Source organism: Mirounga leonina, unplaced genomic scaffold (genome assembly GCF_011800145.1).
Source record: "Mirounga leonina isolate KUSES-001 unplaced genomic scaffold, KU_Mleo_1.0 Mir_115, whole genome shotgun sequence".
Taxonomy (NCBI): Eukaryota; Metazoa; Chordata; class Mammalia; order Carnivora; family Phocidae; genus Mirounga; species Mirounga leonina.
The window spans coordinates 99,982,009-100,005,953 of record NW_023270268.1 but is presented as its reverse complement, the minus strand read 5'-3'; positions in this window follow the sequence as shown (position 1 = coordinate 100,005,953).

The following is a 23,945-nucleotide window of genomic DNA, read 5'->3' as shown; positions in this document are numbered from 1 at the left end:
AGCAACAGTGGAGTGAAGAGCTTTTTGAAAACTGAAAAAAGCTAGAGTACAGAAAAAGTCAAAGCCTTTCATATTCCCTCCGGCTGGAGGGCATATTAGAAGGGACCAGATTCAGCTGTGGATAAAATGAAGTATATTTGTTATCTAGTTATGTGTATGTTCCTACTGAAATTTAACCCAAAGTCTTAATATCTTAATCATTTAACTGTTTCACTCCTCTACTACAGTTTAAGTATTATGAAACACAGCCTCTCAGTCTGTTTATATTCATGTCAGTTTTCCCAGTATGTGTGGCTCACACTGAAAAGAAATGTATCAGGAAAAGCAGTAATTTTCAGGTAACCTCTTGTTATTTGGTTAACCAACCACTGCCAGGATTTTTCATTTATTTAAGTTTTTGGAAAGATTGCAGTTGTGGATGGAGAACAGAAAGAAAAACCGACTGATGTTGGCAGAATCTCTGACTTGTAAAGAGATCACTGGTCTTCTCTTTTGGGGAAATTATGATTTTTTAAAAAGCAAGAAATAAACTTTTATTAAGTACCTGAGAATTCAGTTGTTCTAGCAGCTTCTGTCACTTAACTAGTATGCTAGTCTATGAGAAAAAAACTTATTCGAAGGAATATCATGTCTCAGATGGTCTTATATGAGGGGAAAGAGTCATTGCCTTAGCTGGTGAGAGGGGCCACCAGGACTGTACAGTGTCACAGTCTTACCAGAGAGTGAGGCCCCCCTTCACTTCAATGAAGTGAAGCCTCAAGTCATTCTTGTTGTTTCTGTTTGCTTTTTATAGGGAAACATACAGATTTAAGTGAACATTTCTATGAGATTTGGCCAGTGTGTTCCACATATATTCACTATGTCAATTAAGATATCCAACATTTCTGGGGCACCTGGGTGCACAGTCAGTTGAGTCTAACTCTTGGTTTTGGCTCAGGTCATGATCTCAGGCTCGTGAGCATACACTCAGGTATGCTCAGTGTGGAGTCTGCTTAGATTCTGTCTCCCTCTGCTCGTTCCCCCAACCCCCTAAAACAAATAAGTAAGTCTTTAAAAAAAAAAATCAAACATTCTAACACCCCACAAAGTCCCCTCTGCCACACTTTTAATCAAGGCATGCTACCACCTAGGCAAAGTCATGATATTTACAACCATAAATTACAATTTTTCCTGGCCTAGAATAAATGAAAATGGAACCATACCACATGGATTATTTTTGTCTGGCTTTCTTCAGTCAGCAGGGTGTTTTTCCCCCATTCATCTATCTTTTTGCATGTATCCGTAGTTTGCTTTAAAAAAAAATTGTGGAGGGCGTCTGGGTGGCTCAGTTGGTTAAGTGACTGCCTTCAGCTCAGGTCATGATCCTGGAGTCCCGGGATCGAGTCCCGCATCGGGCTCCCTGCTCGGGAGGGAGTCTGCTTCTCCCGCTGACCCTCCCTACTCTCATGCGCTCTCTCTCTCTCTCTCAAATAAATAAATAAAATCTTTAAAAAAAAATTGTGGAATAGTATCCCATACCACAATTTATTGATTCCTTTGATGATAGACATCCCAGTTGTTTCCAATTTGGGACTGTTATGAATAAATCTTCTATGAACATTCATGTAGAAGTCTTTTTATGGACATAATTCTCAAAAATCTGTTGGGCAAATACTTAAAAGTGGAATTGGGAGTCACATAAGTGCATGCTGACTTTTGTGAGCTTTTGCAAGGGGCTGCATCATCTTACATTTCCACCCATAGTGTGTGAGTTCACCTTACTCCATATCATTGCCAATACTTGATGTGTCACTTTAAAAAAAAATTTCATGATTCTCATGCTATCATATTGTGATTTTAATTTTCATTGTTCTGAGAACTATCGATCATCTTAGGCATCATAAGTTTTCTTTTGTGGTGAGTCTTCTCAGTAGTATTGTTCATTTTTTATTGAGTTGTTTCTTTTTGATATTGATTTATGGGCATCTGTTTTACATGTTCTGAATACATATATATGTATGCTTTTTCAGGCTCACCCACCCCTCTCCTACTCTCCACACATTTTTTCCCCAATCTGTGTCTTGCTTTTTCATTCTTTAAAATGGTGATGATAAAGGAAAGTTTTTATTTTTAATGAAGGCCCATTTAACATATTTTCTTTTAGTGCTTTTTTATTCTCTCTGAGAAAATTTTACCAATCTATTTTTTTTTCCAGAAGATTTTGTAGTTTTTCTTTTATATTTCATACATATGCATATGCCTGGCAATGCCTAATTTTTTAGCTCTTCAAATGCCCTCTAGATCTCCATGCATTGCATATTATGTAAAAACCACCATCCCCTCTTCTTCGTAGAAGGCAGTATGGTATAATAGAAGATCATGAATTCTAGAGGCAAACTACTGACTTCAAATATTAATTCTTTTACTAGCACTGTGCTTCGATTTCCTCACTTGTAAGATGGAAATAATAATAATTCATCTTTATAAAGATTGAATGAGTTAAAGTATGTAAAACACGTAGAACAAAATGTACCACATTGTGAGCACTGAACAGAAAGAGATATATTCACAACACCTTATTATATTTCCAAGCTCTGTTCCAGTAGCTTATCCACTAAGAAACTTTGATAATGCTTCCAGTCTGAGTAGGAGCTGCCTGTAGAATTTGTGCATGATACTCCCCCTCTGCCCCCAGGGTACTGGAATACATCTACCACTTCCTTTAAGAAAATACAAATACAATAATACAAAATCCTGAGTTCTATCCGAGCAGCACCAGTGTAGCAGATATGCAATTCAATATTTGAATCTCAGCAGTAGGTATAGCTTTTGCTCAATCTCTACCCTCACCCACCCCCACTCCACCTCCGACAAATTAGCATTGCTTTTTATTAGTGTGCATTGTGAGGAAGATCTTTGCCTCCTTTTTCCTTCCCCTTTCTGTTATCCTCTTTGTTCTTCTCTCATTCTGTCCATGCACACAAAAGGAAGAATTAATAAGATTTTGCCAGACACAAGAAAATTGCTTAGGCCACTTTCACCAATGGGCAAGCTCACAGTGTGTAGACAACACCCTGTGTGTGCTCCCATGAACAACTGTCTCTTCTACTCTGGGCAATGGTGATCCAATTAATGGCCCTTTTAGAACTCATCCATTTTGTTCTCCACTCTGTCTTCCAAATGAACTGAAGCACATTCATTAATACTTTCATCTCCTCTACTACCAGTCCGGCCCAAGATTGACAAAATGCCAGAATTTCAGTTTCATGCTTGCTCTTGCCTTTATGCTTGGCCATATTTTCTAACTCAGCTTGACAGGTCTCCACTTTGAGCATCTTAAGCACATGACTAATAAACAACAAATTGACATATTTGCCCATGTATACTTATTCCTTGTATGTAGAATGAATCTCATAGTAAATTTATAGGGAAGGGTACCTTGTCAAGACAGGATTAGTATATTCCTGGATTTCTTTTGAAAATTGGGATGAGGCTTGCTTATTATTACTATTCCAGAGTTTGCTTTATTCCCCACTTCTCTTTTAAGTTGCATTTTTATCTTGAATTCCTTGTGATACAGAAATTAGTATTTTGTAAAATGGATGTAAATGCAAGTAACAATCATAACTCAAATTTCTAGAGTCATGTAGTGCTCTAAGTTGGAGAGCTGGGCTCTAAGTCCAACTCTACAAGTAAGAACTTAGTATAGAATTATGTGAAATTTAGAAAATCATTTAGCCTCTGACTTCTTTCTCTCAAAGAATGAGCTATAACACACATCCTAGTCAATTTAGTATATTATAATGGTTTTTAAAATATATGTATTTAAATTACAACTGTTTGTATCATAATTTTCTAGATGAAGAAACTGAGAAGTTAACTAAATTGTTCAAAGACACAGAATTTGCCAGTAGAAGGAACTAAATTGCAGGCTGATACTCTTTGCCTCCATTTCCTTGCCCTTCTTCAAAATGAAGAAAATTCTCTAATATGAAGCAATGCAGCGAAGTAGGTAATTCTGTCTTGTAATTCTTGTGCTGGAACTCTAAAGTACAAATGCTTATTTTGACTGAATGTTTTCATTCGCAGAATTAGATGAATATCTAAGCAACACTGTTGATCAGTTATATCTCATCACCTACACAGTAGCATATTTTGTGGGATATGTTGTGGGATGCCCTAATCTCTCAATTCTGTGACCCTTTTATCTTTTAGCATTACCTCCTCTGCTCCTGTACCACTGCTCCCATGACTAAACTTTGGACTTTGAGGTCAGTGAGTTCTAAGCTGGAACAGTCCTCAGTAATGAACGTGGCAGGGCCCTTTGCCTGTTAGGGGCCAGAGTGATGTGAGGTCAGGCCTCTCACCACTCCCTGAGTCGATGGATTAACAACATCAAAGCTAGAGCTATATAGTCAATTTAGACAGAAATGGACCCCTTTCAGGGAGTATGGAGTCTCCCTTTTCAGCAGAGCCCCCAGATCCCTCAACACTGAAATCCACCCAGACTGTAACTGACTTCAAAATTCTCTTTCCACCAAAGAGGAAACAGCGCTGACTATTCTGGCAGCTTGTCAGGACCTCACCATCCCGGTTAATACATCAGTCCTTGCCCTCATCCCGTTAATATCTTTTGTTTGGGAAACTCACTCCCCACTTCTTACAAAAATTATGCCAAACCTATATCCCCCAGATTCAGTGTTTCATATTTTATAATCTCCTTTATACCCTTGATCATCAGAGGGGCTGATGTTTACAAACTACCTGGTCCCATATATCATTCTTGAAGGCCATCACCTGGATCATCATCTTCCTGTCACTGTTAGCCAATTTTGCTGTTTGCAAGAAAGGCCTATGTAACAGCCTGATCTCTCATTTTCTCGACCTCCTTTTTCCCAGGACCATTACCTCCACTTCATTTGTATTAGTGTTTCCATAGCTACTCTGCATTTCTTGATCAAGTGTAAAATGTTTATCTTTTAGAGCTCTGAGATTGGAACCGTTCTTAGCGATGAAAACTCATACTTACAATTACATAACTCAGCTATGCTCATTTCACGTATTTAAGACAAATAGGAAGGATGTGAGAAAAAGTAAAGGAAACCAGGGATTAGAGGCTTTAATGAAGCCAGCTGTCATGGTTCAGCATTACTTAGACTATGTTGTAGCCTTAGATAAATGTATGTTCAAATATATTTTATCTAAGTGTTATACTGCTATCAAGACTTTTTTGAACACTTTACCCTCTCCCGCTCTCCCACAACCCCTCTTTATTATATATAGTAATATAAAATATATAATATATAATAATATAGAAACATATCAAATTAGTTTTAAGTTATTTTATTAAATAATTGAATATAGTAAACAATTATTAAATAATTAAAATATTAAATAATTATTAAAATTTTCTTAAAATGGAAAATAAAAATACAATTTAAACTTTTTTTTTTTGCAACACCACATAAATCAACCTCTGCTTTAGAGACACTGCTCTATTTTTTTGCCCCATTTTTCTTACATAGACCGCAACTAGAAAACCCTGATTCTGAATCAGACCAGCTGCTCATCTTCACTATACCCATAGTCTGGCTGTTGAGCTCTATTAGAGTAAGAACCACAAATGCAGACATTGTTTTCCATTATAAATATGTGTTCTCCATTTTAGCTGAGTTCTCATATCATCAATTAATCTGTTTCAATTCTAGTTGGCTCTCTCATTTGCCACAGCTAGCAATTCAGTGCTTTTCTACTCTCTGCACTCTAACCTCCTCATCTCCCCACTTCATTCTCACTAACTGACTTTATCTCAGCTTCCAGTCTCAATAAGATGACTGTATAATTCAGAATATATAGAAATTATCAAATACACTCAACCTTCTGCCTCCTTATCCACAAAATGTCTCTGCACCCATTTTTTTTTTTCCTTCCTCTTTATGAGATAATTTCCAGTTTGCCCAGGACAGTCTTAGTTTACGCATGTCATTCCAGGGTAGTTATTAACAGTGCCTCCTTCTATTATCAAAATGTTAATCTAATTCTACGAGAATCTCTTCCCCCCCACACCCCAACTTGTGTCTTAATATCAGGATATTATCACCATTTCCCTATTTGTTGATTACACCATCCTTTTCTTATATCATCAAACTTTGTTTCTCTTCTGGCTTTCTGCTATCTGTATTTACATTTTTCCCATAATAAAAATTATAACTCTTTACTGCATGGTTTTCTTAACTACTTCTCTTTCTCATCCCACACTTCTTGAAAAAGTTCTTGACGCAAATATAAACTACTTATAGTTTATAGTATATACATTTGCAAATTCTTCTCTGATTCAACAGATAGAGTTTGGGCACCCTTCCTATGTACTATTCCTATAATACTTTCTCCAGAGAAAGAGACAATAGGGAATATATTGACTCATGCAGTTACAGAGGCTGAGAAATCCCCAAATCTGTAGGCAAGCTGGAAATTCAGGAAAGCCGATGGTATAGTTCTAGTCAAAGTCTGAAGGCCTGAGACCCAGGAGAGCCGATGGTGTAAATTCCCAATCTGAGTCCAAGCCTGAAGGTAGAAGACTGATATCCCTGCTCAAAGAGAGTCATACAGAGAGAGTGAATTCTCCCTTATTTAACATTTTTGTCATATTCAGGCCTTCAATGGATTGGATGAGGCCCACTCACATTGGGGAGAGCAATCTACTTTCTTCAGGCTACTGATTCCAATGTTAATCTCATCCAGAAACATCCTCCCAGACACACTGAGAATAATTTTTAACCAAATATCTGGGTACCCTGTAGGGGAGCTTAGTCAAGTTGACATATTAGACAAGTTAGTCAAGACTACTCTGTGGCCTAGTCAAATTGACTTATAAAATTAACCGTTACTAGTCTATCCTTAATCAACGTGACACTCATATGCATCTCTTTTAACCATACTTAATCTCAAAATAAAGAAAATAACAAGGCCATAATTCCTCCTAACATGATACAACTACTCTATATATAACCAAAAATGCACTAACTCATTCCCCAGAAGAGTGATGTTTATTCTTTTCCTTGATATCCCATAACTTCAATACTATGATGTAAAATTAACAATACTTAAATACTATGATATAAAGTCAACACATCTTATGTTACATGATAGAGAAATAAAACAGGAAAGAAAACAAAGGTATTTGTCACATACATACATAAACATAGTCATAACAAAATAAGGAGGAAATACTCATGACAGTACCCATTTATCTAATTGCTCTTGTGGCTGTATTTATAACTAACTTCTTCCACTACACATTCTGTTATTCTCTTTTCTTCAGCAGGTACTTCAGCTGGATGTGGTTCTTCACCTGGTAGGGTGATCCAAACCTTTATTTCTAAAGGATCTGGGTAATTAGTAGTCCTGCCTGGATTGGATTATTGTAGTTTCACATTGACTTTCGTCCTAGGTCATGGTAATACTAAGAGATGCCCTAAGGGATCTCGTTTTCCAGACATACTCCTCAGCTCCATCATGGAGTAGCAGCCCAGTATCCCCTCTGTAGTCATAATCAATCATCACAGCCAGCTAGCCTCTCCTTTCTTTGCCCATTGATGTAGGGGCATGGGAGGACAAAGTAGCTGGGCAGCAGTCTTAATGTCCAGTTCAGTAGAATCATTGTTGTGCCTCATGGTAGAAGCCTTCCTCCCTTTGACATTAATATCTCCAGGCCAGCAGAGTATAAGGTCATAGTAATAGCAAGCAAAATTTCTGCTAGAGGATCGGTAAGAGTAATAATAGTGAATGGTACCACTCATTTCTATACCTTGATTCCTGGATAAGTGCATCCTAGCTATGGGAGAAGCAGCACCATGTAGTGAATGCTGATTCAAATATTATACAGTCTTCTGGGGAACCTTGCCCCAACCTTGAAAAGTATTGCCACTTAGCTGGCACTGTAACTGAGTCCTCAATAAGTCATTCCACCATTCTATCAAACTAGCTGCTTTATGCTATGGGGGATCATTTTAAGATCAGTGAATTCCATGAGCATGGGCCTCTTGCCATACTTCATCTGCTATGAAGTGAGTTTCCTGATCAGAAGCAATGCTTTGTAGAATACCATGATGGTGGATAAGGCATTCTATAAGTTCATAGATGGCGTTTTGGCAGAAGCATTGCATGGAGGGAAGGCACATCCATATACAGAGTTAAGTGTTTCATTAAGAATAAAACACTGCTCCTTCCATAATGGAAATGGCTCAGTGTAATCAACATGCCACTAGATAGCTGGCTGATCAACCCAGGGAATGCTGCCATATTCAGAACTTAATGTTGAGGTCTGATGCTGGCTAATTTGACACATAACAGTAGTCATAGCCAGGTGGGTTTTGGTGACTGAAAGTCCGTGTTGCTGAGCCCATGTGAAACCTCCATCTCTGCCACCATGGCCACTTTGTTCAGAAGCTCACTGGGCAAGTACAGGGTTGGCTGGGGAAAATGGCTGACAGGTATCCATAGAATGTGTCATCCTATTCACTTGATAATTAAAATTCTCCTCTCCTGGTGCCGCCCTTTGGTGGACATTCACATGGGACATAAATATCTTCATGTTTTTACCCATTCATAGAGATCTACTCCCCTTCTTCCCCAGATTTCCTTGGCATCAATTTTCCAATCATGTTCCTTCCATGCCTCTTGCATCCAGCCAAACCATTTGCCATAGCCCATGAATCAGTGTGTAATTGTCCATCTGGCTATCTCTCCTTCGAAGCAAAGTGAACAACCTGGGTCAGTACTCAAAATTTTGCCCACTAGGAGGTTTTCTTTCACTGCTATCCTTCAGGGATGTCTCAGAAAGGGGCTGTCATGCTGTAGCTGTCCACTTTCAGATGGTGTGTGCATATTGTGCAGAACCATCTATAAATCATGCCTGAGTCTTCTCTTCCTCTGTCAAGTGATCATAGGGTGCTACCCATGAGGCCATAGGTGCAGGCTGGGAGAGAGATGGCAATATAGCAGGAATGGGGATCGTGGGTATTTGGGCCACTTCTCCCTGTAATTTACCTGAGCTTTCAGGGCCTACTCAGGCCCCATCACATATACCACCTCTTTTTGATGATGGAGTGCTGCACACATCCAACTTGATGGCTTATTGGGTTACATAATTTTAATCATGGGCAGCTGAAGTTACATGAGACTTAGTAGCCCATGGTTAAGCATCCGGTTTTTATTAGAGCCCAGTAGGAGGCTAAGGGCTATTTCTCAAGTAGAGAGTAGTTATTCACAGAGGATGGCAGGGCTTCCTCCAAAATCATTGGGGTTTTCCTGTGATTCACCTATAGGAGTCTGCCAAAAGCACCAAAAAGCATTCCAATATCCTACTGACACTTCAAGTACCGCTGGATCTTCTGGATCATATGGCCAAGTGGCTGAGCCACTGTACAGCAGCCGGATCTGTTGCAGAGTCTTTTCTTGTTCTGGACCTGACTCAAAAGTGGCAGCTTTTGGGGTTGTTTGGTAAATGGGCCAGAATAGCACACCCCAATGAGGAATAAGTTGCCTTCAAATTCCAAAGAAGCCCACTAGATTACTGTGCCTCCTTTTTGGTTGTAGGAGGGGCCAGATGGAAGAACTTGCCCTTCCCCTTAGAAGGGATAGTTCAACATTCCCCATACCACTGGACTCTAGAAATTTTACTGAGGTAGAAGGTTCCCTAAATTTTTGTTGCATTTATTTTCCATTCTGACACACCAATATTTTACCAATAAATCTAGAATGGTTGCTACTTCTTGCTAAGTCCAATCAGCATAAAAGTCATTACTGTAGTGAGCCATGTTATGTCTTTGGATAGGAAAGGTGATTAAGATCCCTAAAAGCTAAGTTATGACATAGCACTGGAGACTTTATATACCCCTGAGGTAGGACAGTGAAGGTGTATTGCTCGCTTTGCCAGCTGAAAACAAATGGACTCTGGTGGGATTTATTGACAGGGATGGGAGAAAAGGCATTTGCCAGAGCAATAGTGGTACATGAGGTACTGGGTCTGTGTTAATTTGCTCAAGCAATGAACTACATCTAATGCAGTAGCTGCAATTGCTGCAGTTGACGTCACAACACCTGGATAAGCTTACAACAATCCACTGTTATTTTCCAAGATCTGTCTGCTTTCTACACAGGGCATCTAGGACTGTTGAATGAAAATGTGGTAGGATTTTTCAGGTTCTTGATGCAGAACTTGAAGTCCCTCCAGGAATGAGATACTGCTTTTGGTTTACTATTTGTCTAGGTAGTGGTAGTTCTAGTGGCTTCTATTTGGCCTTTCCTACCATAGCAACCCTCACTCCACAAGCCAGGGAGACATTTCCCTTTATTTTCCTTCCTTTTTCTAACTATTCATTTTTCACATTTTAACTATTTTTGAAGCCTAGCAATCCTAGTCATGTTTTGAGGGTTCTCTCTCCATAAAGTGTTTTGCTAAGCAAAATAGTCTACTTTTTTTTTTAAGATTTATTTATTTATTCATGAGAGACAGACAGAGAGAGAGAGAGAAGCAGAGGGAGAAGCAGGCTCCCAAGGAGCAGAGAGCCCAATGCGGGACTCGATCCCAGGACCCTGAGATCATGACCTGAGCCGAAGGCAGACACCTAACCATCTGAGCCACCCAGGCGCCCAATACTCTACTTTTTAAGATGGAATTCTTATGAAAAAAGAAGAAAAAAGTGAATTCTATTTCAAGTATTAGCTTAGACTAATATATTTTCTCTAAACTACTCTTGTTTATATTCTCCACATAAACATAAGCTATTTCAGAGCAGGGTCCATATCCTATTTTGCCGTTGTTTTACTAACAACTTTCTTATTGTCTGGCCTGTCTTAAACATTAAATAAATATGTGTGTAATGAAAATAAAAATCTTATAAATCTTAATACTAAGGCAATGTTACTATAGTAAAATAAATGAATAAATAAATACATACATACATAAATACATGAAAACATAAATAGTTTGTTTCTTATGTTTGTTTTTAATTCTTTCTTTGGTAACATAACTTAGACGATCTGACATTTCCAGGCAGTTTTCTCAGGTAGTCATCTTTAAGGTTCACTGAAAACCATAAAAGGGCAAAAAGTCCCATATCAAGCTCTGGTAACAAAAGAATGACACATATCTAAGCATGATCCTTACTAGTTCACCCAAGACGAAGGTCACCTGAACTTAAATATTTTTTATTTACTCCATTAAGAGTATTAATGCTTACTCAAGGCTGTAAGAACCTTGCCAGTCAACATTAACTTCCATGAACCATTTTCCCTATTTATTATTTCTTTCTTCCTTCATAATTAGTAGCATATCTACCTACCATGACTCTGAGATCATGACCTGAGCCAAAATCAAGAGTTGGATGCTCAAAAACTGAATTTCATATATGTATTCATTTTTTATTATGCTCGTAGGAATTTACAGATTTCAAATTTTTATTTGAAATTATTAATTTAATGTTGCCAAATTTTTCTTTATTTTGGTTTTTAAGATTTAGTTCAACATTACACAATGATAATAACTTATAAATATTTCCTAGAAAAGGAAATCCTGAAATCTATTTGCAGTCTATAGTATGGAGTGATTAATAAATTAAACTTTGCATGATTTGGACAACTTTACAGTGATTCCTAGCAGGAAGAATCTCTCAATGTTTCTGGAGAACAATAGCATTTATGATAAAGACTTTTCTCAAAAAAGTGATCCCAGTGGTCTTCTGTCAAACAAATCAATAAGGTCTCAGAAATTTGGCAATTTTATCAAAGTTTACAAACTTCTTTTAGTAGTCTTATTTATTTATATCTTTATGCAGAACTGAATAGAAACATCCTGTTGCAGTGAAAAATATAAGGTTTTAAAAATAGGTGAGCCTCGGGCACCTGGGTGGTGGCTTAGTTGGTTAAGGGTCTACCTTCGGCTCAGGTCATGATCCCAGGGTTCTGGGATCAAGCCCCACGTTGGGCTCCCTGCTCAGTGAGGAGCCTGCTTCTCCTTCTTCCTCTGCTGCTCCTCCTGCTTGTGCTCTCTTGCTTGCTTTGTCAAATAAAAAAAAAATAAGTGAGACTCAATTAGTTGAAACACCAGCATTAAACTTTGTGGCTGTCAGAATTTTTACAAGTTACTTATGCATCTTTATGAATAAGTTTTCTCATTTATAAAGTTGCAATGCCTTGCCTTGTTATTTTGAAGGTTTAGGGATAATATATGTGTAACATTTAGTAAGTGCTCAGGACCAAGCATATTATTACTTTCTTGCCAAAGTAGAACAGCTTTATTTTTTTTTCTCCTGTAGAATATTCTTTTGCCTAGGATAATATCCAGTAACTGTCTGGTTTAAACATAGCCTGAGATCCAAAGCTCTTTGAGCTGCATACAGAACACTGGCTATGCAGCCCTCATAGTAATTGTCTTCCAGAATGGGCACCTGGGTGGCTCAGTCATTAAGTATCTGCCTTCGGCTCAGGTCATGATCTCAGGGCCCTGGGATCAAGCCCCGCATCGGGCTCCCTGCTCTGAGGGAGGCCTGCTTCTCCCTCTCCTGCTCCCCCTGCTTGTGTTCCCTCTCTCACTGTGTCTGTCTCTGTCAAATAAATAAATCTTAAAAAAAAAATTCTCTTCCAGAATTATAGTAAAAGTACTACTTTAAATAGCAAGGAATATTTTACTTTCAGCAAACATGCCACCTCTCTCTATCAGCTGAAACTAATTCAAGTAGTATTTTTTTTTTCTCTTTGCACGTATTATTCCACTGTTATCCATCAGGAACCACATATCTTAGTGAATGACAAATTGACCTTCAATATCTTCAAGCTCAAATTTGATATCTTATATCTGACCTCCAGTTTCAGGATGAAGTAGTTCATGAAGCACGTTAAATTCTAAATGATGATTCTTAGCTTGGTAAACTTGGGCACGTCTTCAATATCTACGAAAGTTTGTTTTAAATAGTCATGGAAAATAGTATTTTTAAGGAGACTTTTTTTGCTCAAGGTTATTGTCACATGTTGCATCAGTGAATGTTCTTTGTTCAACTTATTTCATTTTTAATTTAAAAGGTTTCATTGAAGTATAATTTATATACTATAAAATATATCCATTTAAAGTAGTATACAGTTTGGTGATTTTTTACAGATGTATAAACCCATGAAACCATCACCACAATCAAGATACAGAATATTTCTATCCTCCAAGAGTCTGACTGAAATTCTCTAAGAGTTTCTTTATGCTACTTTTTAGTTTTTCCCTTCCTCTTCCTCTTCCTCTCCTCTGTCCCAGGCAACCACTGACCTGCCTTCCATCATTATAGATTAGTTTGCATTTTCTAGAATTTTATATAAACTGAATCATAGAGTATATACCTTTTTCTATCTGGCTTCTTTCACTCAGCATAATGTTTTTGATATCCATGTTTTATCAGTAGTTCATTTATTTTTATTGCTGGGTAGTATTCCATGGAATCCTAAGACAATATACCATAATTGAATACTAAGGATATACCATAATTTGTATTATCATTTTACCTACTGGTAGACATTTGAGTAACAGAGCTTTGTAAAATAACCTACTGTGAATATTTGTGTATTATGGATATATGAGTTTGGGAGTAGATACTTAGGAGGTATAATTGCTGGGTTATATGATAAGTGTATGTTCAACTCATAAAAACTGCTAGTTTGCCAAAGTGGTTGTAGCATTTTAGTTCCCAGCAGCAGTGTAGGAGATTTCTAGTTGTTCCAACATCTTTGTCAATATTTTGACATTTTAACTTTAGCCATTCTAGGAAGTGTGCCATGGTATTTCAGCGTGTGTGTGTGTTTTTCCTACTTCATTATGTTTGTTTTTGATTTTTAAAAAATATTTATTTATTTGAGAGAGAGAGAGAGAGAATATGGGGGGAAGGGGCAGCAGAAGAGAAAGACTCTCAAGCAGACACCGCGCTGAACATGGAGCCCAGCGCCACAACCCTGAGATCATGACCTGAGCCGAAATCAAGTCAAGACGCCTAATGGACTGAGTCACCCAGGCGTCCCTTGTTTTTTATTTTTGAGCCATAATTTACAAACACTAACATTCATCCTTTAATTTGGCATACACTGTTTAAAAAAAGAGATAACATTTTTAATTATCAAAAAGTGAATTAGATAACCAAAGTTTTAATCCTTGAGCAATCTCATAAAACGATTAATTCTACTATCAAAATATATGATTCAACATCACAATTTTATGTTTGTTTTTCATTATATAGTCTATAAGTCAGTTTTATTTGCCCTTTTACTTACTGATTGATTTGCTAAAGCACTTCATTGAAGTATGAATGATACACAAAAAACTGTACATATCCAATGTATACAACTTGATGAAGTTATAAAGATATCCATCATCTACAAAAGTTTTCTCTCACTCTCTTTATTATTATTGTTGTTGTTATTATTATTATTATTATATTTTGTGATAAGAACACCTAACATAAGATCAGTCTTCTTAGCAATTGTTAAGTGTACAATACAGTATTGTTAACTATAGGCACTATGCCAATACAGTATTGTTAACTATAGGCACTATGCCATATATGCTATAGGACTTATTCATTTTGTATTACTGAAACTTCATGCTCTTTGACTAATAACTCTCCATTTCCTCCTCTTCCATGCCCATGGCAACCACCATTCTACTCTCTGCCTTTATGAGTTTGACCATTTTATTTATTCATTTGAGAGTAAGAGAGCACAAATTGGGGGCGGGGGGCAGAGGGAGAGGGAGAAGCAGGCTCCTCTCTGAGCAGGGATCCCCATGCGGGGCTCGATCCCAGGACCCTGGGATCATGACCTGAGCCAAAGGCAGATGCTTAACCATCTGAGCCACCCAGGCACCCCTGAGTTTGACCATTTTAGATTCTTTATATGTGGTATCATGTAATATTTGTCCTTTGTTATTTATTTCATTTAGCAAAATGTCCTTCATTTATCCATGTTGTATATGGCAGAATTTCCTTCTTTTTTGAAGCTAAAGAATATTCCATTGTATGTGTATACCATATTTTTTTTTATCCATTCACCCATCATTAGACATTTAGGTTGCTTCTTCCACATCTTGGCTACTGTGAATAACCCTCTAATGAATGCAGTTGTGCAGATATCTTTTTGAGATCCTAATTTCAATTCCTTTGAATATACACCCAGAAGTGGGATTTCTAGATTATATGTTAGTTCTATTTTTAAGATTTTAACGAAACTTCATACTGTTTTCCATAGCTACTGCACCAATTTAGATTCCTAACAATGGTGTGCAAGGGTTCTCTTTTCTTCACATCCTCGCCAGCATTTGTTTTCTTGTGGCTTTTGTTTTTTGTTTGTTTGTTTTGTTGGTAATAGTCATCCTAGTAGGTTTGAGGTGATAATAGTTCACTGTGGTTTTGAATTGCATTGCCCCGATGATTAGTGATGTTAAGTACACATTTTTTCATAAACTTATTGGCCATTTGTATATTTTCTTTGGAGAAATGTTTATTTAAGTCTTTGCCTATTTTTTAAATGAGGTATTTGGTTTTTTTGCTATTGGGTATTAGGAGTTCCTTATATGTTTAGGATATTAACCCTTTATCAGATATATGATTTGTACATTTCTCTGATTCTGTAGGTTTCCTTCTCATTTTGATTGATTTTTTTTTGTTTGTTATGGCATATCTTTTTAGTTTGATGTAATCTTACTTGTCTATTTTTACTTTTGTTGCCTATGCTTTTGGTGTCATATCCAAGAAATCATTACCAAGGCAAATATCAAGAAACTTTTCCCTGTTTTCTTCTACGAGTTTTATGGTTTCAATTCTTATGTGTAAGTTTTTTTTTTTTTTAAGATTTTATTTATTTATTTGACAGAGAGAGACACAGCGAGAGAGGGAACACAAGCAGGGGGAGTGGGAGAGGGAGAAGCAGGCTTCCCTCCAAGGAGGGAGCCCGATGCGGGGCTCGATCCCAGGACCCTGGGATCACGACCTGAACCGAAGGCAGATGCTTAATGACTGAGCCACCCAGGTGCCCCTTATGTGTAAGTATTTAATTTGAGTTCATTTTTATGTATGGTATAAAATAAAAGTCCAATTTCATTCTTCTGTATATGGATATCCAGTTTATTGACGGGAATATCCTTCCATCCTTGTTGAAGATCAGTTGACCATATATGCATGGGTTTATTTATGGGCTCTCTATTCTGTTCCATGGTTTACGTGTTTTTATGTTGGTTCCATACTATTTTGAATACTTTAGTTTTATAATATATTTTGGAGTCATGTGTTGTTTTCCTGATTTTTGTTTAGTTGTCCATGTTTTGTAGTTCATTAAGCTTCTTTAAGATGACTATGTGAATTCTTTGTCAGGCAGTTTTTAGATCTCTATTATTTTAGGGTTGGTTACAGGAATTTTATTTTGTTCCTTTGTGGGTATCATGTTTTTCTGATTCTTGGTGATTTTTGTGGGCTTGAATTGGTGTCTGCACATTTGAAGAAGGAATTCACCTTTTCCTAGTCTTTATAGACTAGATCAGCAGGGAAAGCCCTTCACCAGTTAGCCTGACCAGACATTCTGGGCAGGCCAATTGGCATAGTGTGTGATGGGCTGGCTACAGAGGTCTAGAAGTGGTTGGACACAGTGCCAGGGTCCAGGGGTGTTGGGCATGCTGCCTGAGTTTGGCGGGGGGGGGGGGGGGGGTCGGGGCAGGGGCCGGTTGTTCGGTTTTTCCCCCCAGCTGTTAAGGGCTCCCCCTCATTTTTTTTTTTTTTAATTCTTAGCTACCCCCAGGTGATCTAGTCATGCTGATTCTTTCAGTGTTCTGGGTGAGATGTGATAGAATCAGGTCTTTGAAAGGCTAGGGACGTCAAATCTTCATTTCACTCTCCTTCATCGAGCTGTGCTGTACTAGCTATAGGGGAGGGTAAAGCAATACTGTTTATCTCACCCTTTTCAATGCATAGTTTTCTCATTTCTGTGCTCCCCCAGGGTGCTGAAACCTCACCTAGATTCTGCAGCTTCCATGGAGGCATTTTTGTACATGGATGGTTGTTAAATTGGTATTTCTGTGGGAAAATGAAGCCTGGAACTTCCTATTCTCCCATCTTGCTGACATTACTTTCTTTGGTCAATTTAATATGATCAGAAATAACTATTTGATCAGCTTCATGAAACACTCATAATTAGTATTAGTTAAATTATATTCAAGTTTCCCATTACAAGTAAAACTATGATGAAGAACCCTTTTGTAGTTTAATAGCCATTTAACCATAGGAAAAATTTGATTATCTGATATGTACCTTTTTTTTAAAAATTAGGTACTACTAAAGTGATTTTAAACCCTAATATCAAGTAATTCTGCCCATTTCCAAATATTTGTTTTTTAAGCATACTGCACTTTTTTGCTATCTACTTATATTCCTCTTTGAAAATAAACAACTAAAAACTTTGAACTTACCTGTGGGATAAAGGGTTAATTAACAATATAGATTTACATTCCTCTTTGATTGCATAAAATTCCCATTTTACCTGGCTTATATCAGGAGTAAAGTGTTTATGTTCATTTATGTTAATTGTTGACCTTTTCTCTTGATTAACTAAGCCTGTATCCAATTAGAATTGGAGATTATGTTGTGTTCATCCAACATGGTGGATATCTAGTCTAAATGTGGAAATTAATGTTAGCAGAAAACCAGGCACAAAAAAAGGAGAAATTTTCAACAAACAGCTCTTCTTTGTGAGAACAATTGTTTTGGAACTCTAAGTTAACTGTGAAATAAAAATATGAAAACTTTGAGAAATAGACAAACAAAAATTAACATTGATCACCTGTTCCAGGTATACTTAATCAAAGTATTAGATTCATCTAATTATTGAACATCCAATTCCAAGAGCCTTTAGGATCAAATTGTAAGAATACAGAATTGTCAGAGTTTAGGGAGATAATATTCCCAAAATATTTAATACTCTAAAGGCCACACTGTAAGCACTGTATCTAGCTCTGGACATCCCCTTTGAGAGGGGATATTCATATGTTGGAGTTTGTCTGGACAACAAACACATGGATTGCTGGGACCTCACACTGTTGTAGGAAAGACATTATTAGGGTTCAAAGCTGACAGCCAAGAAAGAATTCTTGAGATGTCTGGTGCAAAAAGGTGATTTTATTAAAGCACGGGTACAGGACCCATGGGCAGAAAGAGCTACAGTGGAGACCGGAGTCATGAGGAGTGGCCCATTATATACTTTCAGGTTGGGAGGGGGTTAGGGATAGCGTAAGTCTCTAAGGAATTTTGGAAGCAAGGTTTCCAGGACCTTGAGCAGGCTAGCTATTGTTGGGAAAAGGTCATTTATTACTGTCTAATAAAACTTTAGTCATGAGACCCTTCAGATGTATATCGGTGGGCCATATAGGTTGGGGGGGATGATTGCCAACACATATCTTGGGGGGGGATTTAGAGATAAAGGAAGTTTCCAAAGGAATTTTTATATGTTAAAGTAGACTTACAGGATGCTGGGAGGTGGGGGGTGGTTCAGGCTAGGATTGCCTTTCGCCCTTAGCAACGTATTAACATTGAGGCAGTTGAGTCCCTAGAGGAATGTCACTCTGCCTTTTTCAAGGACTTGTCAATGGGCTGTCGGTAGTAAGGAAATTTAATAATTTTTCTTCTGCCTTTGTTTCCCACATCAACATCATGCCACAAAATTAACTATTGAATAAACTAGGAGTATTTAACTTGGAGAAAAGTCCAATCAGAAGGCAAACAAATGAACAGACCTGATACTAGCCTTAAAAGACTTGAAGAGCTTTTATATTAAAGATCAATTAGGATTGCTTTTTAAGGCTTTCAGGGGGTAGAAGGTAGGTAAAAAATGTAAGACTATAATTTTACTTTAACATAAAAAAGAACTTCTAATATTTAGAACTACTTTAAAAAACTATAATGGTTTGCTTTAACAAAAGAGGAGTATTTCTTATCACTGGAAATGTTCAAGGAACACTAAACTGTCATTGAGTTGTAAAGCTATAGAGTAGATTAGAAGATCTAATAGATATTTGGTTTAACTCTATAATTGGATTGACTCTATTAGTGTCCCCTCTAAATTTGATTATTTCCTAATATATGTTATTTAAAAGATGATTGTAGAAGCTAATTTAAAAAGGGATGACACGTCAAAAAATGAAGTATTTAGAGATAAATTTATCAAAATAGGTATTATCTGTATGCTGTGAACTACAAAATAATGCTGAGAGAAATGAAAAGAGACCTAAATAAATGGTGAGATATGCCAAGTTCATGCATTGAGAGATTCAGTGTTGTTAGGGTGTTAATTTTCCCTCAAGTTATTTATATATTTAATGCAATTCAAATAAAAATGCCAAAAGACATATTTTGGTAGAAACTGACAAGCTGATTCTAAAATTTATATGAAAATGGAAATAATCTAAAATAGTTAAAGCAGTTTTGTAAAATAAGAACAAAGTTGGAGGACTTGCACTAGTGTATGTGTGTGTGTGTGTGTGTGTAGAGAGAAAGAGGAAAGCAATCACAGAAAGAAAAGCAAAACAATGCAATGGGAAATGAGTAAAATCAAAATACTGAAACAGACATTTCACAAAAGAAGATCTATGAATGGCAAGTAAGAATTGAAAGGATGCTCAACATCATTAGTTATCAGGAAAATCCAAGTTAAAATCACAATTAGGTACAACCTGCACCAAACAGAATGTCTAAAATTAAAAAGACAATAACCCTCATATGTCACCATTGACATGTTGATATTGTCTGGAATTTCAGTTTGAGGAAACTAGAAATTTACTATGTATGTATGCATATATGTATGTATGCATCTATGTGTGTGTGTATTTATGTTTTTTATCACAATAAAGCTTACCAAGTAATTGGTTTGTCCTCACATTCCTAATTTCTAGCAATACTTTTTCTATTTTTTTCCTAATATTTGAGAACTTCCTTCAGAGTTTTCAGTGTAACTATTTTTATAGTAAACCTGTGAGTATACATGCCTGATAATATATTTATTATACACTCATATTAGAATGACAAATAAGATGAATAACAAATTATGGTTTTCAATTTTTTTTTAATACTTTAAACATGTTAGTACTATCTGCTCATACCCGGTGTTGCTCTTAGGGAGTCTGTTCTCATTTTGGTTCTTTTATCATTGAAATAATCTGGTATTTCTTTTAAGTCTTCAAGAATTTTCTCTGTGTCTTTACTACTTTACATCTGTATAGTTTACCTAGGTATGGGTTTTAGTCTATAGCTCTCTCAACCTGATGTCTTTTATTATTTTTGTTAGTTCTTAAAATATATCTTTATTATTTTTGCAAATATTTCCTTCTATCCATTTATCCTCCTCCCTTTCGGGGACTACTATTGTCAAGGTGATGACACTTTTATTTCTAGCCTCCATACTTTTTAGCTTTGTTTTCATACTTTCCGTCACTTTACTTTTTCTTGGTGTTTTCTTTTTTTTTTTTTTTTTTAAGATTTTATTTATTTATCTGAGACAGAGAGAATGAGAGAGACAGAGAGCACATGAGAGGGGGGAGGGTCAGAGGGAGAAGCAGGCTCCCTGCCGAGCAGGGAGCCCAATGCGGGACTCGATCCAGGGACTCCAGGATCATGACCTGAGCCGAAGGCAGTCGCTTAACCAACTGAGCCACCCAGTCGCCCTCTTGGTGTTTTCTAAATAAGCTCCTCAATCTGATACACAATTTACTATTCACCTTTCAGCTGTATCCAACTATTCTGCTGTGTGTTATAAGTATCACACTCTTTATTTTAACTTTTACAATGTTTGGTATCTAGTAATTCTACTTGATTTCTTAAGAAGGATTTTTTGTTTGTATTACTAATCCAATATTTTGTATCTCAAGCATATTTTTTTCATGCTTATTTTAAGTTCTTGTATCTTTGAGTTTAATAATTTTGCTTCAGAGGTTGTTTTCAGTTTCTTTTTTGGCTACCTATGCAGCCGAAATCAAGAGTCAGTCACCCAACCAACTAAGCCACCCAGTTGCCCCTCCAGTATTTTTAAAACTTATTTGAAAAAACTTATTTGACTCATAATGTCAATTACATTTTTACATTATAAGCCTGAATATAACTAAATCTATATGTATATACCTGAAATTATTTTTTTTTAAGATTTTATTTATTTGAAAGAGAGAGGGAGATGGAACATGAGTAGGGGGAGGGGCAGAGGGAGAAGCAGACTCCCCACTGAGCAGGGAGCCTGATTTGAGGATCAATTCCAGGCCCCTGGGATCATGATCTGAGCCAAAGGCAGATGCTTAACCAAATGAGCCACCCAGGTGCCCCTGAAATTATTTTTCTTAAAATAATACTTATCTTTGTTATATAGGATGAACTTTGTTTTTCTTTTCTTTTCTTTTCTTTTTTTTTTTTTTTTTAAGATTTTATTTATTTGAGGGCGCCTGGGTGGCTCAGTCAGTTAAGCGGCTGCCTTCGGCTCAGGTTATGATCCCAGGGTCCCCGGGATCGAGCCCCGCATCGGGCTCCCTGCTCGGCGGGGAGCCTGCCTCTCCGTCTCCCTCTGCCTGCCTCTCTGCCTACCTGTTCTCTCTCTATCTCTCTGTCAAATAAATAAATAAAATCTTAAAAAAAAAAGATTTTATTTATTTGAGAGAGAGAGACAGAGATAGCGACAGAATGAGCAGGTAGGAGAGGGAGAAGCAGGCTCCCCACTGAGCAGGGAGCCCGCAGGGAGTCTGACGCAGGACCTGATCCCAGGATTCTGGGATCATGACCTGAGCCAAAGGCAGACGCTTAGCCAGCTGAGCCACCCAGGTGCCCCTGTTTTTCTTTTCTGTTCTATTTCATTAAAAATGTTTGTCATCATCTAAGAATATATTCCATGACAAACGTATATGCCCCATAGTTAGACATCATTCATCTCTCTTAACTTTTCTGTTTTATTACCATCTCTTAGCTTATCCTGGTGCATTAGTCAGCATTTTTTAGATAGATAAATAGATGATAGATGATAGATAGATAGATAGATAGATAGGTAGATAGATGATAGATAGATAGATAAAGAGGAGATTTATTATGGGAATTAGCTCATGTGATTATGAAGGCTGAGATATGCTACTATATGCTGTCTGCAAGCTGGAGAACTAGGAAAGCTAGTATAATTCAACCTGAGTCTGAAGGACTGAGAACCAGGGGAGCCATAGTGAACTCTGGATCCAAGGCCAAAGGACTGAAAACAGGGTGCGGGGTTGCCTTAGTTTAAGTCCTGGAATCTGAAGGCTCAAGAACCAGGGGCTCCATTGTCTGAGAAGATGGATGTCTTAGTTCAAAAGAAAAGAAATAGAAATCACACTTTCTCTGCTTTCTTGTTCTATTGGTGGGGGGGAGTGCAACAGATCAGATAATATCCATTCAAATTGGTAACAGTGGATCTTTTTTTCCCTCAATTTACTGATTCAAATGCTAATCTCTTCCAGAAGCACCTGACACACTGAGAAATAATGCTTTACCACCTATCTGGGCAACCCTTAGCCCAGTCAAGTTGACATATAAAGTTCATCATCATGCCTGGGTTTTTCGGTTTGTATTTTTTTGGTTTGTATTTCAGACCATCCTAGATTTCCTTCTGTTGAAAATACCTTCAGCTCACTTACACTCTTGTCTTCCCATGGTAAATCCAGGTGGGAAAAAACCAACCCTGGATGCATTCAACTAGCCATTTCCATTTCTCTACTCCCAGGTAGCTGAAATGGGCTGGAGAAAAATCAACAAATCACACAGAGTAATGCTAATATAAATGTATGTTCCACAAATTGAAATAGGGTTTAAATTGTCTTGTATTGCTTATAAGTCTCTCTGGTCTATTCTCTTGCACTTTCTCCCCAGCTATTATTTAAATTTTTATGATCTTATATATCTCACACCCTCACATTTTCCCTGCTCTAGGCAAATGGCCTCCTAATCTATTTATAGAGAAACTAGAAGTCACAAACAAGGACTTATCTGAACTCCTCTATTATTGACTATACATTTACCTACCTTTTTACCCATCTTTGGCTTGCTTTCTTTTGCATAATAGATAAAAGGTTCTCTAAAGATTTATATAGAACAGAGTTTGAAAATCACTGCAATAAATTGTGGGCACTCTTTAAAGATCTTTAAGATGGTATTGATAAATTAGAAAAAAATCAGTACCAAATAGAACAAGAATGGAAATCATGAAGATCATGTAGGAATCTAATGTGAAGGTCTACAGAAAAGATGAAAGTTTTAACTAAGGTAATAGCAGGAACAGGAAGAGGAGTTGGTACTATTCAGGATATTTGAAAGTCATTTTAATCTACTGAGTATAATATGACAGATATGGTTATTGAGGATAGAACAGTAAGTACAACAGACAAAAATCCCTACCCTCACTTTTATGGGGGAAGAGAGATAATTAGCAAATCAGTAACCCATGTTGTTTAAGAGATTATGCATGCTTCAGAGAAAAGTAAGTTAGGGGAAATAGATATGGAATCACAAGGGTGAAGAGGTTGCAATTTTAAACTCTGTGGTCAATAAAACATAGGCTCAATGAGAAGGTGATGTTTAAACCAAGACCTGAAGTAGATGAGAGAGCCAGCAATGGTAATATAAAGATGGCAGAACGTTCTTGGCAAAGGAAAAGTGAAGGAAAAGACCCTGGGCATGAAGAGGCCCAGTGTGTTAGAGAAACAGAAATGAAACCACAGTAGCTGGAATATGGTGCACAAGAGAAACAAAGAGAGGAAGTCAAGAGATAGCCAGGGGTCAGTATAGGTTACTGTAGAGGTGTTGGCATTTATTCTGAATGACATGGGAAGACAGTGGAGGGGGGGTTTGAGTAGGGAAGGGATTTACCTTTTAAGAGCCTTGCTCTGACTACTATTTTGA